Source organism: Procambarus clarkii, chromosome 87 (genome assembly GCF_040958095.1).
Source record: "Procambarus clarkii isolate CNS0578487 chromosome 87, FALCON_Pclarkii_2.0, whole genome shotgun sequence".
In the NCBI taxonomy this organism is placed as follows: Eukaryota; Metazoa; Arthropoda; class Malacostraca; order Decapoda; family Cambaridae; genus Procambarus; species Procambarus clarkii.
Genome location: NC_091236.1, coordinates 22,515,646 through 22,530,982, shown reverse-complemented (window position 1 = coordinate 22,530,982; position 15,337 = coordinate 22,515,646).

Here is a 15,337-nt window from a genome sequence, read left to right as displayed (position 1 = left end):
TGGAGCTAAATTCTGGCTCTCTGCACGTATTCGCAGTTTGAAATTGCGAATTTTTTATACCCAACATATGCCAAGTGCTGGAAGCGGCGTTTGGTCACATTTGTCCCAAACCTTCCTGCAGTTTTCAAAATATCCCAAACATCCCTATATCGAGGCCTGAGCCATATTTTGGAGCCAAATTCTGGCTCTCTGCAAGTATTCACAGTTTGATATTAAGAATATTATACCCAACATACGCCAAGTACCGAAAGCGGCAGTGAGTCACATTTTGCACAAACTCCCATCCAGTTTTCAAAATATCCCAAATATCCCAATTTCGAGGCCTGAGCCATATTTTGGAGCCAAATTCAGGCTCTCTGCACGTTTTCGCAGTTTGAAATTGCGATTTTTTATACCCAATATATGCCAAGTGCTGAAAGCGGCGTTTTGTCACATTTGTCCCAAACCTCCCTCCAGTTTTTAAAATATCCCAAACACCCCAATTTCGAGACCTGAGCCATATTTTGGAGCCAAATTCTGGCTCTATGCACGTATTCGCAGTTTGATATTACGACTTTTTATACCCAACATATGCCAAGTCCTGAAAGCGGCAGTGAGTCACATTTTGCACAAACTCCCCTGCAGTTTTCGAAATATCCCAAATATCCCAATTTCGAGGCCTGTGCCATATTTTGGAGCCAAATTCTGGCTCTCTGCACGTATTCGCAGTTTGATATTACGACTTTTTAAACCCAACATATGCCAAGTACTAGACGCAGCAGTGAGTCACATTTTGAACAAACTCCCCTGCAGTTTTCAATATATCCCAAGCATCCCAATTTCAAGGCCTGAGCCATATTTTGGAGCCAAATTCTGGCTCTCTGCACGTATTCGCAGTTTGAAATTACGACTTTTTTATACACAACATATGCGAAGTACTGAAAGCGGCGTTTGGTCACATTTGTCCGAAACCTTCCAGCAGTTTTCAAAATATCCCAAACATCCCTATATCGAGGCCTGAGCCATATTTTGGAGCCAAATTCTGGCTTTCTGCACGTATTCGCAGTTTGAAATTACAACTTATTATACCCAACATATGCCAAGTACTGAAAGCGGCAATGAGTTACATTTTGCACAAACTCCCCTGCAGTTTTCGAAATATCCCAAATATCCCAATTTCGAGGCCTGAGCCATATTTTGGAGCCTAATTCTGGCTCTCTGCACGTATTCGCAGTTTAATATAATGAATTTTTATACCCAACATATGCCAAGACCTGAAAGCGGCGTTTGGTCACATTTGTCTCAAATCTTCCTGCAGTTTTCAAAATATCCCAAACATCCCAATATCGAGGCCTGTGCCATATTTTGGAGCCAAATTCTGGCTCTATGCATGTATTCGCAGTTTGAAATTGCGACTTTTTTATACCCAATATATGCCAAGTGCTGAAAGCGGCGTTTTGTCACACTTGTCCCAAACTTCCCTCCAGTTTTTAAAATATCCCAAACATCCCAATTTCGAGACCTGAGCCATATTTTGTAGCCAAATTCTGGCTCTATGCACGTATTTGCAGTTTGATATTACGACTTTTTATACCCAACATATGCCAAGTCCTGAAAGCGGCAGTGAGTCACATTTTGCACAAACTCCCCTGCAGTATTCGAAAGATCCCAAATATCTCAATATCGAGGCCTGAGCCATATTTTGGAGCCAAATTTTGGCTCTCTGCACGTATTCACAGTTTGAAATTGCGACTTTTTTATACCCAACATATGCCAAGTACTGAAAGTGGCGTTTGGTCACATTTGTCCCAAATCTCCCTGCAGTTTTCAAAATATCCTAAATATCCCAATTTCGAGGCCTGAGTCATATTTTGGAGCCAAATTCTGGCTCTCTGCACGTATTCGCAGTTTGATATTACGACTTTTTATACCCAACAAATGCCAAGTACTGGACGCGGCAGTGAGTCACATTTTGCACAAACTCCCCTGCAGTTTTCAAAATATCCCAAACATCCCAATTTCGAGGCCTGAGCCATATTTTGGAGCCAAATTCTGGCTCTCTGCACGTATTTGCTGTTTGAAATTACATCTTTTTATACCCAACATATGCCAAGTACTGAAAGCGGCGTTTGGTCACATTTGTCCCAAACATCCCTGCAGTTTTCAAAATATCCCAAATATCTCAATTTCGAGGCCTGAGCCATATTTTGGACCCAATTTCTGGCTGTATGCACGTATTCGCAGTTTGATATTACGACTTTTTATACCCAGCATATGCCAAGTCCTGAAAGTAGCAGTGAGTCACATTTTGCACAAACTCCCCTGCAGTTTTCAAAAAATCCCTAATATCCCAATTTCGAGGCCTGATCAATATTTTGGAGCCAAATTCTGGCTCTCTGCACGTATTCGCAGTTTGAAATTACGACTTTTTTATACCCAACATATGCAAAGGACTAAAAGTGGCGTTTGGTCACATTTGTCCCAAACCTCCCTGCAGTTTTCAAAATATCCGAAGTATCCCAATTTCGAGGCCTGAGCTATATTTTGGAGCCAAATTCTGGCTCTCTGCACGTATTCGCAGTTTGATATAATGACTTTTTATACCCAACATATGCCAAGTACTGGACGCGGCAGTGAGTCACAATTTGCACAAACTCTCCTGTAGTTTTCAAAATATCCCAGATATCCCAATTTCGAGGCCCTGAGCCATATTTTGGAGCTAAATTCTGGCTCTCTGCACGTATTCGCAGTTTGAAATTGCTACTTTTTTATACCCAACATATGCCAAGTGCTGGAAGCGGCGTTTGGTCACATTTGTCCCAAACCTTCCTGCAGTTTTCAAAAATCCCAAACATCCCTATATCGAGGCCCTGAGCCATATTTTGGAGCCAAATTCTGGCTCTCTGCAAGTATTCACAGTATGATATTACGAATTTTATACCCAACATATGCCAAGTACTGAAAGCGGCAGTGAGTCACATTTTGCACAAACTCCCCTCCAGTTTTCAAAATATCCCAAATATCCCAATTTCGAGGCCTGAGCCATATTTTGGAGCCAAATTCAGGCTCTCTGCACGTTTTCGCAGTTTGAAATTGCGAATTTTTTATACCCAATATTTGCCAAAAGCTGAAAGCGGCGTTTTGTCACATTTGTCCCAAACCTCCCTGCAGTTTTCAAAATATCCCGAACATTCCAATTTCGAGGCCTGAGCCATATTTTGGAGCCAAATTCTGGCTCTCTGCACGTATTCGCAGTTTGATATTACGAATTTTTATACCCAACATATGCCAAGTACTGAAAGCGGCAGTGAGTCACATTTTGCACAAACTCCCCTGCAGTTTTCAAAATATCCCAAACATCTCAATTTTGACGCCTGAGCCATATTTTGGAGCTAAATTCTGGCTCTCTGCACGTATTCGCAGTTTGAAATTGCGAATTTTTTATACCCAACATATGCCAAGTGCTGGAAGCGGCGTTTGGTCACATTTGTCCCAAACATTCCTGCAGTTTTCAAAATATCCCAAACATCCCTATATCGAGGCCTGAGCCATATTTTGGAGCCAAATTCTGGCTCTCTGCAAGTATTCACAGTTTGATATTAAGAATATTATACCCAACATACGCCAAGTACCGAAAGTGGCAGTGAGTCACATTTTGCACAAACTCCCCTCCAGTTTTCAAAATATCCCAAATATCCCAATTTCGAGGCCTGAGCCATATTTTGGAGCCAAATTCAGGCTCTCTGCACGTTTTCGCAGTTTGAAATTGCGATTTTTTATACCCAATATATGCCAAGTGCTGAAAGCGGCGTTTTGTCACATTTGTCCCAAACCTCCCTCCAGTTTTTAAAATATCCCAAACATCCCAATTTCGACACCTGAGCCATATTTTGGAGCCAAATTCTGGCTCTATGCACGTATTCGCAGTTTGATATTACGACTTTTTATACCCAACATATGCCAAGTCCTGAAAGCGGCAGTGAGTCACATTTTGCACAAACACCCCTGCAGTTTTCGAAATATCCCAAATATCCCAATTTCGAGGCCTGAGCCATATTTTGGAGCCAAATTCTGGCTCTCTGCACGTATTCGCAGTTTGATATTACGACTTTTTAAACCCAACATATGCCAAGAACTAGACGCAGCAGTGAGTCACATTTTGAACAAACTCCCCTGCAGTTTTCAATATATCCCAAGCATCCCAATTTCAAGGCCTGAGCCATATTTTGGAGCCAAATTCTGGCTCTCTGCACGTATTCGCAGTTTGAAATTACGACTTTTTTATACACAACATATGCGAAGTACTGAAAGCGGCGTTTGGTCACATTTGTCCGAAACCTTCCAGCAGTTTTCAAAATATCCCAAACATCCCTATATCGAGGCCTGAGCCATATTTTGGAGCCAAATTCTGGCTTTCTGCACGTATTCGCAGTTTGAAATTACAACTTATTATACCCAACATATGCCAAGTACTGAAAGCGGCAATGAGTTACATTTTGCACAAACTCCCCTGCAGTTTTCGAAATATCCCAAATATCCCAATTTCGAGGCCTGAGCCATATTTTGGAGCCTAATTCTGGCTCTCTGCACGTATTCGCAGTTTAATATAATGAATTTTTATACCCAACATATGCCAAGACCTGAAAGCGGCGTTTGGTCACATTTGTCTCAAATCTTCCTGCAGTTTTCAAAATATCCCAAATATCCCAATTTCGAGGCCTGAGCCATATTTTGGAGCCAAATTCTGGCTCTCTGCCCGTATTCGCAGTTTGATATTACGACTTTTTATACCCAACATATGCCAAGTACTGGACGCGGCAGTGAGTCACATTTTGCACAAACAACCCCTGCAGTTTTCAAAATATCCCAAACATCCCAATTTCGAGGCCTGAGCCATATTTTGGAGCCAAATTCTGGCTCTCTGCACGTATTCGCTGTTTGAAATTACATCTTTTTATACCCAACATATGCCAAGTACTGAAAGCGACGTTTGGTTACATTTGTTCCAAACATCCCTACAGTTTTCAAAATATCCCAAATATCCCAATTTCGAGGCCTGAGCCATATTTTGGAGCCAAATTCTGGCTTCTGCACGTATTCACAGTTTGAAATTGCGACTTTTTTATACCCAACATATGCCAAATACAGAAAGCGGCGTTTGGTCACATTTGTCCCAAACCTCCCTGCAGTTTTCAAAATATCCCAAATATCCTAATTTCGAGGCCTGAGCCATATTTTGGAGCCAAATTCTGGCTCTCTGCACGTATTCGCAGTTTGATATTACGACTTTTTATACCCAACATATGCCAAGTACTGGACACGGCAGTGAGTCACATTTTGCACAAACTCCCCTGCAGTTTTAGAAATATCCCAAATATCCCAATTTCGAGGCCTGAGCCATATTTTGGAGCCAAATTCTGGCTCTCTGCACGTATTCACAGTTTGAAATTGCGACTTTTTTATACCCAACATATGCCAAGTACTGAAAGTGGCGTTTGGTCACATTTGTCCCAAATCTCCCTGCAGTTTTCAAAATATCCTAAATATCCCAATTTCGAGGCCTGAGTCATATTTTGGAGCCAAATTCTGGCTCTCTGCACGTATTCGCAGTTTGATATTACGACTTTTTATACCCAACAAATGCCAAGTACTGGACGCGGCAGTGAGTCACATTTTGCACAAACTCCCCTGCAGTTTTCAAAATATCCCAAACATCCCAATTTCGAGGCCTGAGCCATATTTTGGAGCCAAATTCTGGCTCTCTGCACGTATTTGCTGTTTGAAATTACATCTTTTTATACCCAACATATGCCAAGTACTGAAAGCGGCGTTTGGTCACATTTGTCCCAAACATCCCTGCAGTTTTCAAAATATCCCAAATATCTCAATTTCGAGGCCTGAGCCATATTTTGGAGCCAAATTCTGGCTCTCTGCACGTATTCGCAGTTTTAAATAATGACTTTTTATACCCAACATATGCCAAGTACTGAAAGCGGCATTTGGTCACATTTGTCCCAAATCTCCCTGCAGTTTTCAAAATATCCCAAATATCCCAATTTCGAGGCCTGAGTCATATTTTGGAGCCAAATTTTGGCTCTATGCAAATATTCGCAGTTTGAAATTATGACTTTTATATACCCAATATATGCCAAGTGCTGAAAGCGGCGTTTTGTCACATTTGTCCCAAACCTCCCTCCAGTTTTTAAAATATCCCAAACATCCCAATTTCGAGACCTGAGCCATATTTTGGAGCCAAATTCTGGCTCTCTGCACGTATTCACAGTTTGAAATTGCGACTTTTTTATACCCAACATATGCCAAGTAGTGAAAGCAGCTTTTGGTCACATTTGTCCCAATCCCCCCTGCAGTTTTCAAAATATCCCAAATATCTCAATATCGAGGCCTGAGCCATATTTTGGAGCCAAATTCTGGCTCTCTGCACGTATTCGCAGTTTGAAATTACAACTTATTATACCCAACATATGCCAAGTACTGAAAGCGGCAATAAGTCACATTTTGCACAAACTCCCCTGCAGTTTTCAAAATATCCCAAACATCCCAATTTCGAGGCCTGAGCCATATTTTAGAGCCAAATTCTGGCTCTCTGCACGTATTCACAGTTTGAAATTGCGACTTTTTTATACCCAACATATGCCAAGTACTGAAAGTGGCGTTAGGTCACATTTGTCCCAAATCTCCCTGCAGTTTTCAAAATATCCTAAATATCCCAATTTCGAGGCCTGAGTCATATTTTGGAGCCAAATTCTGGCTCTCTGCACGTATTCGCAGTTTGATATTACGACTTTTTATACCCAACATATGCCAAGTACTGGACGCGGCAGTGAGTCACATTTTGCACAAACTCCCCTGCAGTTTTCAAAATATCCCAAACATCCCAATTTCGAGGCCTGAGCCATATTTTGGAGAAAAAATTCTGGCTCTCTGCACGTATTTGCTGTTTGAAATTACATCTTTTTATACCCAACATATGCCAAGTACTGAAAGCGGCGTTTGGTCACATTTGTCCCAAACATCCCTGCAGTTTTCAAAATATCCCAAATATCTCAATTTCGAGGCCTGAGCCATATTTTGGAGCCAAATTCTGGCTCTCTGCACGTATTCGCAGTTTAAAATAATGACTTTTTATACCCAACATATGCCAAGTACTGGACGCGGCAGTGAGTCACATTTTGCACAAACTCCCCTGCAGTTTTCAAAATATCCCAAACATCCCAATTTCGAGGCCTGAGCCATATTTTGGAGCCAAATTCTGGCTCTCTGCACGTATTTGCTGTTTGAAATTACATCTTTTTATACCCAACATATGCCAAGTACTGAAAGCGGCGTTTGGTCACATTTGTCCCAAACATCCCTGCAGTTTTCAAAATATCCCAAATATCTCAATTTCGAGGCCTGAGCCATATTTTGGAGCCAAATTCTGGCTCTCTGCACGTATTCGCAGTTTAAAATAATGACTTTTTATACCCAACATATGCCAAGTACTGAAAGCGGCATTTGGTCACATTTGTCCCAAATCTCCCTGCAGTTTTCAAAATATCCCAAATATCCCAATTTCGAGGCCTGAGTCATATTTTGGAGCCAAATTTTGGCTCTATGCAAATATTCGCAGTTTGAAATTATGACTTTTATATACCCAATATATGCCAAGTGCTGAAAGCGGCGTTTTGTCACATTTGTCCCAAACCTCCCTCCAGTTTTTAAAATATCCCAAACATCCCAATTTCGAGACCTGAGCCATATTTTGGAGCCAAATTCTGGCTCTCTGCACGTATTCACAGTTTGAAATTGCGACTTTTTTATACCCAACATATGCCAAGTAGTGAAAGCAGCTTTTGGTCACATTTGTCCCAAACCTCCCTGCAGTTTTCAAAATATCCCAAATATCCCAATTTCGAGGCCTAAGCCATATTTTGGAGCCAAATTCTGGCTATCTGCACGTATTCGAAGTTTGATATTACGACTTTTTATACCCAACATATGCCAAGTACTGGACACGGCAGTGAGTCACATTTTGCACAAACTCCCCTGCAGTTTCCGATATATCCCAAATATGCCAATTTCGAGGCCCTGAGCCATATTTTGGAGCCAAATTCTGGCTCTCTGCACGTATTCGCAGTTTGATATTACGACTTTTTATACCCAACATATGCCAAGTACTGGACACGGCAGTGAGTCACATTTTGCACAAACTCCCCTGCAGTTTCCGATATATCCCAAACATTCCAATTTCTAGGTCTGCGCCATATTTTGGAGCCAAATTCTGGCTCTATGCACGTATTCGTAGTTTGATAATACGACTTTTTACACCCAACATATGCTAAGTATTGAAAGTGGCAGTGAGTCACATTTGGAACAAACTCCCCTGCATTTTTCAAAATATCCCAAACATCCCAATTTCGACGCCTGAGCCATATTTTAGAGCCAAATTCTGGCTCTCTGAACGTATTCGCAGTTTGAAATTACGACTTTTTCATACCCAACATATGCGAAGTACTGAAAGTGGCGTTTGGTCACATTTGTCCCAATCCCCCCTGCAGTTTTCAAAATATCCCAAATATCTCAATATAGAGGACTGAGCCATATTTTGGAGCCAAATTCTGGCTCTCTGCACGTATTCGCAGTTTGAAATTACAACTTATTATACCCAACATATGCCAAGTACTGAAAGAGGCAATGAGTTACATTTTGCACTAACTCCCCTGCAGTTTTCAAAATATCCCAAATAACCCAATTTCGAGGCCTGAGCCATATTTTGGAGTCAAATTCTGGCTCTCTGCACGTATTCGCAGTTTGAAATTACGACTTTTTTATACCCAACATATGCAAAGGACTGAAAGCGGCGTTTGGTCACATTTGTCTCAAACCTCCCTGCAGTTTTCAAAATATCCCAAATATCCCAATATCGAGTCCTGAGCCATATTTTGAAGCCAAATTCTGGCTCTTTGCAAGTATTCGCAGTTTTAAATTACGACTTTTTATACCCAACATATGCCAAGTCCTGAAAACGGCAGAGTCACAATTTGGTCAAACTCCCCTGTAGGTTTCAAAATATCCCAGATATCCCAATTTCGAGGCCCTGAGCCATATTTTGGAGCCAAATTCTGGCTCTCTGCACGTATTCGCAGTTTGAAATTGCGACTTTCCTATACCCAACATATGCCAAGTGCTGGAAGCGGCGTTTGGTCACATATGTCCCAATCCCCTCTGCAGTTTTCAATATATCCCAAATATCCCAATTTCGAGGCCTGAGCCATATTTTGGAGTCAAATTCTGGCTCTCTGCACGTATTCGCAGTTTGAAATTACAACTTATTATACCCAACATATGCCAAGTACTGAAAGCGGCAATGAGTTACATTTTGCACAAACTCCCCTGCAGTTTTCGAAATATTCCAATTTCGAGGCCTGAGCCATATTTTGGAGCCAAATTCTGGCTCTCTGCACGTATTCGCAGTTTGAAATTGCGACTTTTTTTATACCCAACATATGCCAAGTACTGAAAGCGGCATTTGGTCACATTTGTCCCAAACCTCACTGCAATTTTCAAAATATCCCAAATATCCCAATTTCGAGGCCTGAGCCATATTTTGGAGCCAAATTCTGGCTCTCAGCACGTATTCGCAGTTTGATATTACGACTTTTTATACCCAACATATGCCAAGTACTGAAAGCGGTGTTTGGTCACATTTGTCCCAATCCCCCCTGCAGTTTTCAAAATATCCCAAATATCTCAATATCGAGGCCTGAGCCATATTTTGGAGCCAAATTCTGGCTCTCTGCACGTATTCGCTGTTTGAAATTACAACTTATTATACCCAACATATGCCAAGTACTGAAAGCGGCAATAAGTCACATTTTGCACAAACTCCCCTGCAGTTTTCAAAATATCCCAAACATCCCAATTTCGAGGCCTGAGCCATATTTTAGAGCCAAATTCTGGCTCTCTGCACGTATTCACAGTTTGAAATTGCGACTTTTTTATACCCAACATATGCCAAGTACTGAAAGTGGCGTTAGGTCACATTTGTCCCAAATCTCCCTGCAGTTTTCAAAATATCCTAAATATCCCAATTTCGAGGCCTGAGTCATATTTTGGAGCCAAATTCTGGCTCTCTGCACGTATTCGCAGTTTGAAATTACAACTTATTATACCCAACATATGCCAAGTACTGAAAGCGGCAATAAGTCACATTTTGCACAAACTCCCCTGCAGTTTTCAAAATATCCCAAACATCCCAATTTCGAGGCCTGAGCCATATTTTAGAGCCAAATTAAGGCTCTGTGCACGTATTCACAGTTTGAAATAACGAATTTTATACCCAACATATGCCAAGTACTGAAAGTGGCGTTTGGTCACATTTGTCCCAATCCCCCCCTGCAGTTTTCAAAATATCATAAACATCCCAAAATCGAGGCCTGAGCCATATTTTGGAGCCAAATTCTGGCTTTCTGCACGTATTCGCAGTTTGAAATTGCGACTTTTTTATACCCAACATACGCCACGTACTGAAAGCAGCGTTTGGTCACATTTGTCCCAAACCTCCCTCCAGTTTTCAAAATATCCCAAATATATCAATTTCGAGGCCTGAGCCATATTTTGGAGCCAAATTCTGGCTCTCTGCACGTATTCGCAGTTTGATATTATGACTTTTTATACCCAACATATGCCAAGTCCTGAAATCGGCAGAGAGTCACATTTTGCACAAACTCCCCTGCAATTTTCGAAATATCCCAAATATCCCAATTTCGAGCCTTGAGCCATATTTTGGAGCCAAATTCTGGCTCTCTGCACGTACTCGCAGTGTGAAATTACGACTTTTTATACCCAACATATGCCAAGTACTGAAAGCGGCGTTTGGTCACATTTGTCCCAAACCTCCCTCCAGTTTTCAAAATATCCCAAACAAACCAATTTCGAGGCCTGAGTCATATTTTGGAGCCAAATTCTGGCTCTCTGCACGTATTCGCAGTTTGAAATTACGACTTTTTATACCCAACATATGCGAAGTACTGAAAGCGGCGTTTGGTCACATTTGTCCCAAACCTCCCTGCAGTTTTCAAAATATCCCAAATATCCCAATTTCGAGGCCTGAGCCATATTTTGGAGCCAAATTCAGGCTCTCTGCATGTATTCGCAGTTTGATATTACGACTTTTTATACTCAACATATCCAAGTACTGAGAGCGGCGTTTGGTCATATTTGTCCCAAAGTCCCCTGCAGTTTTCAAAATATCCCAAACATCCCAATTTCGAGGCCTAAGCCAAATTTTGGAGCCTAATTCTGGCTCTCTGCAAGTATTCGCAGTTTGAAATTGCGAATTTTTTATACCCAACATATGTCAAGTACTGAAAGCGACGTTTTGTCATATTTGTCTTAAACTCCCCTGCAGTTTTGAAAATATCCCAAACTTCCCAATTTCGAGGCCTGAGTCATATTTTGGAGCCAAATTCTGGCTCTCTGCGCGTATTCGCAGTTTGAAATTGCGACTTTTTTATACCCAACTTATGCCAAGTCCTGAAAGCGGCAGAGAGTCACATTTTGCACAAACTCCCCTGCATTTTTCAAAATATCCCAAATATCCCAATATCGAGGCCTGAGCCATATTATGGAGCCAAATTCTGGCTCTTTGCACATATTCGCAGTTTGAAATTGCGAATTTTTTATACCAACATATGCCAAGTACTTGTAAGCGGCATTTGGTCACATTTGTCCCAAACTCCCCTGCAGTTTTCGACATTTCCCAAATATCTCAATTTCGAGACCTGAGCAATATTTTGGAGCCAAATTCTGGATTTCTGCACGTATTCGCAGTTTGAAATTGCGACTTTTTTATACCCAATATATGCCAAGTACTGAAAGCGGCAGTGAGTCAAATTTTGCCCAAACTCCCCTCCACTTTTCAAAATAAAGCAAATATCCCAATTTCGAGGCCTGAGCCATATTTTGGAGCCCAATTCTGGCTCTCTGCACGTATTCGCAGTTTGAAATTATATTTTTTTATACCCAACATATGCCAAGTACTGAAAGCGGCGTTTGGTCACATTTGTTCCAAACATCCCTGCAGTTTTCAAAATATCCCAAATATCCCAATTTCGAGGCCTGAGCCATATTTTGGAGCCAAATTCTGTCACTCTGCACGGATGCGCAGTTTGATATTACGACTTTTTATACCCAACATATGCAAAGTACTGAAACAGGCAGTGAGTCACATTTTGAACAAACTCCCTTGCAGTTTTTAAAATATCCCAAATATCCCAATTTCGAGACCTGAGCCGTATTATGGAGCTAAATTCTGGCTCTCTGCACGTATTCGCAGTTTTAAATTACGGCTTTTTATACCCAACATATGCCAAGTCCTGAAAGCGGCAATTAGTCACATTTTGCCCAAACTCCCTTGCAGTTTTCAAAATATCCCAAATATCCCAATTTCGAGGCCTGAGCCATATTATGGAGCCAAATTCTTGCTCTTTGCACGTATTCGCAGTTTGATATTGCGACTTTTTATACCAACATATGCCAAGTACTGAAAGCGGCGTTTGGTCACATTTGTCCCAAACCTCCCTGCAGTTTTCAAAATATCCTAAACATCCCGATTTCGAGGCCTGAGCCATAATTTGGAGCCAAATTCTGGCTCTATGCACGTATTCGCAGTTTGATATTGCGACTTTTTTTACCCAACATATGCCAAGTCCTGAAAGCGGCAGTGGGTCACATTTTGCACAAACTCCCCTGCAGTTTTCGAAATATCCCAAATATCTCAATTTCTAGGCCTGAGTCATATTTTGGAGCCAAATTCTGGATCTCTGCACGTATTCGCAGTTTGAAATTATATCTTTTTATACCCAACATATGCCAAGTACTGAAAGCGGCGTTTTGTCACATTTGTTCCAAACATCCCTCCAGTTTTCAAAATATCCCAAAAGACCCAATTTCGAGGCCTGAGCCATATTTTGGAGCCAAATTCTGGATCTCTGCACGTATTCGCAGTTTTAAATTACGACTTTTTATACCCAACATATGCCAAGTACTGAAAGAGGCAGTGAGTCACATTTTGCACAATCCCCCCTGCAGTTTTCAAAATATCCCAAACATCCCAATTTCGAGGCGTCAGCCATATTTTGGAGCCAAATTCTGGCTCTCTGCACGTATTCGCAGTTTGAAATTGCGAATTTTTTATACCCAATATATGCCAAGTACTGAAAACGGCGTTTGGTCACATTTGTCCCAAACCTCCCTCCAGTTTACAAAATATCCCAAATATCCCAATTTCGAGTCATGAGCCATATTTTGGAGCCAAATTCTGGCTCTCTGCACGTATTCGCAGTTTGAAATTGCGATTTTTTTATACCCAATACATGCCAAGTACTGAAAACGGCGTTTGGTCACATTTGTCCCAACCATCACTGCAGTTTTCAAAATATCCCAAATATCCCAATATCGAGGCCTGAGCCATAATTTGGAGCCAAATTCTGGCTCTCTGCACGTATTCACAGTTTGAAATTACAACTTATTATACCCAACATATGCCAAGTACTGAAAGCGACAGTGAGTCACATTTTGCACAAACTCCCCTGCAGTTTTCAAAATATCCCAAACATCCCAATTTCGAGGCCTGAGCCATATTTTGGAGCCAAATTCAGGCTCTCTGCTCTTATTCGCAGTTTGAAGTAACGACTTTTTATACCCAACATATGCCAAGTACTGAAAGTGGCGTTTGGTCACATTTGTCCCAAATCTTCCTGCAGTTTTCAAAATATCCCAAATATCCCAATTTCGAGGCCTGAGCCATATTTTGGAGCCAAATTCTGGCTCTCTGCACGGATTCGCAGTTTGATATTACGACTTTTTATACCCAACATATGCCAAGTCCTGAAAGCGGCATTTAGTCACATTTTGCACAAACTCCCCTGCAGTTTTCGAAATATCCCAAATATCCCAATTTCGAGACCTGAGCCGTATTATGGAGCTAAATTCTGGCTCTCTGCACGTATTCGCAGTTTGAAATTATATATTTTTATACCCAACATATGCCAAGTACTGAAAGCGGCGTTTGGTCACATTTGTTCCAAACATCCCTCCAGTTTTCAAAATATCCCAAAAGACCCAATTTCGATGCCTGAGCCATATTTTGGAGCCAAATTCTAGATCTCTGCACGGATTCGCAGTTTAATATTACGACATTTTATACCCAACATATGCCAAGTACTGAAAGAGGCAGTGAGTCACATTTTGCACAAACTCCCCTGCAGTTTTCAAAATATCCCAAATATCCCAATTTCGAGACCTGAGCCGTATTATGGAGCTAAATTCTGGCTCTCTGCACGTATTCGCAGTTTGAAATTGCGACTTTTTTATACCCAATATATGCCAAGTGCTGAAAGCGGCGTTTGGTCACATTTGTTCCAATCCTCCCTCCAGTTTTCAAAATATCCCAAACATCCCAATTTCGAGGCCTGAGATATATTTTGGAGCCAAATTCTGGCTCTCTACATGTATTCGCAGTTTGATATTACGATTTTTATACCCAACATATGCCAAGTACTGAAAGCGGCAGTGAGTCACATTTTGCACACACTCCCCTGCAGTTTTCAAAATATCCTAAACATCCCAATTTCGAGGCCTGAGCATTATTTTGGAGCCAAATTCTGGCTCTCTGCACGTATTCGCAGTTTTAAATTACGACCTTTTATACCCAACATATGCCAAGTACTGAAAGAGGCAGTGAGTCACATTTGTCCCAAACCTCCCTCCAGTTTTCAAAATATCCCAAATATCCCAATTTCGAGGCCTGAGCCATATTTTGGAGCCAAATTCTGTCTCTCTGCACGTATTCGCAGTTTGATATTACGACTTTTTATACCCAACATATGCCAAGTACTGGACGCGGCAGTGAGTCACATTTTGCACAAACTCCCCTGCAGTTTTCAAAATATCCCAAACATCCAAATTTCGAAGCCTGAGCCATATTTTGGAGCCAACTTCAGGCTCTCTGCACGTATTCGCAGTTTGAAATAACGACTTTTTATACCCAACATATGCCAAGTACTAAAAGTAGCGTTTCGTCACATTTGTCCCAAATCTTCCTGCAGTTTTCATAATATCCCAAACATCCCAATATCGAGGCCAGAGCCATATTTTGGAGCCAAATTCTGGATCTCTGCACGTATTCGCAGTTTGAAATTATATCTTTTTATACCCAACATATGCCATGTACTGAAAGCGGCGTTTGGTCACATTTGTTCCAAACATCCCTGCAGTTTTCAAAATATCCCAAAAGACCCAATTTCGAGGTATGAGCCATATTTTGGAGCCAAATTCTGGCTCTCTGCACGTATTC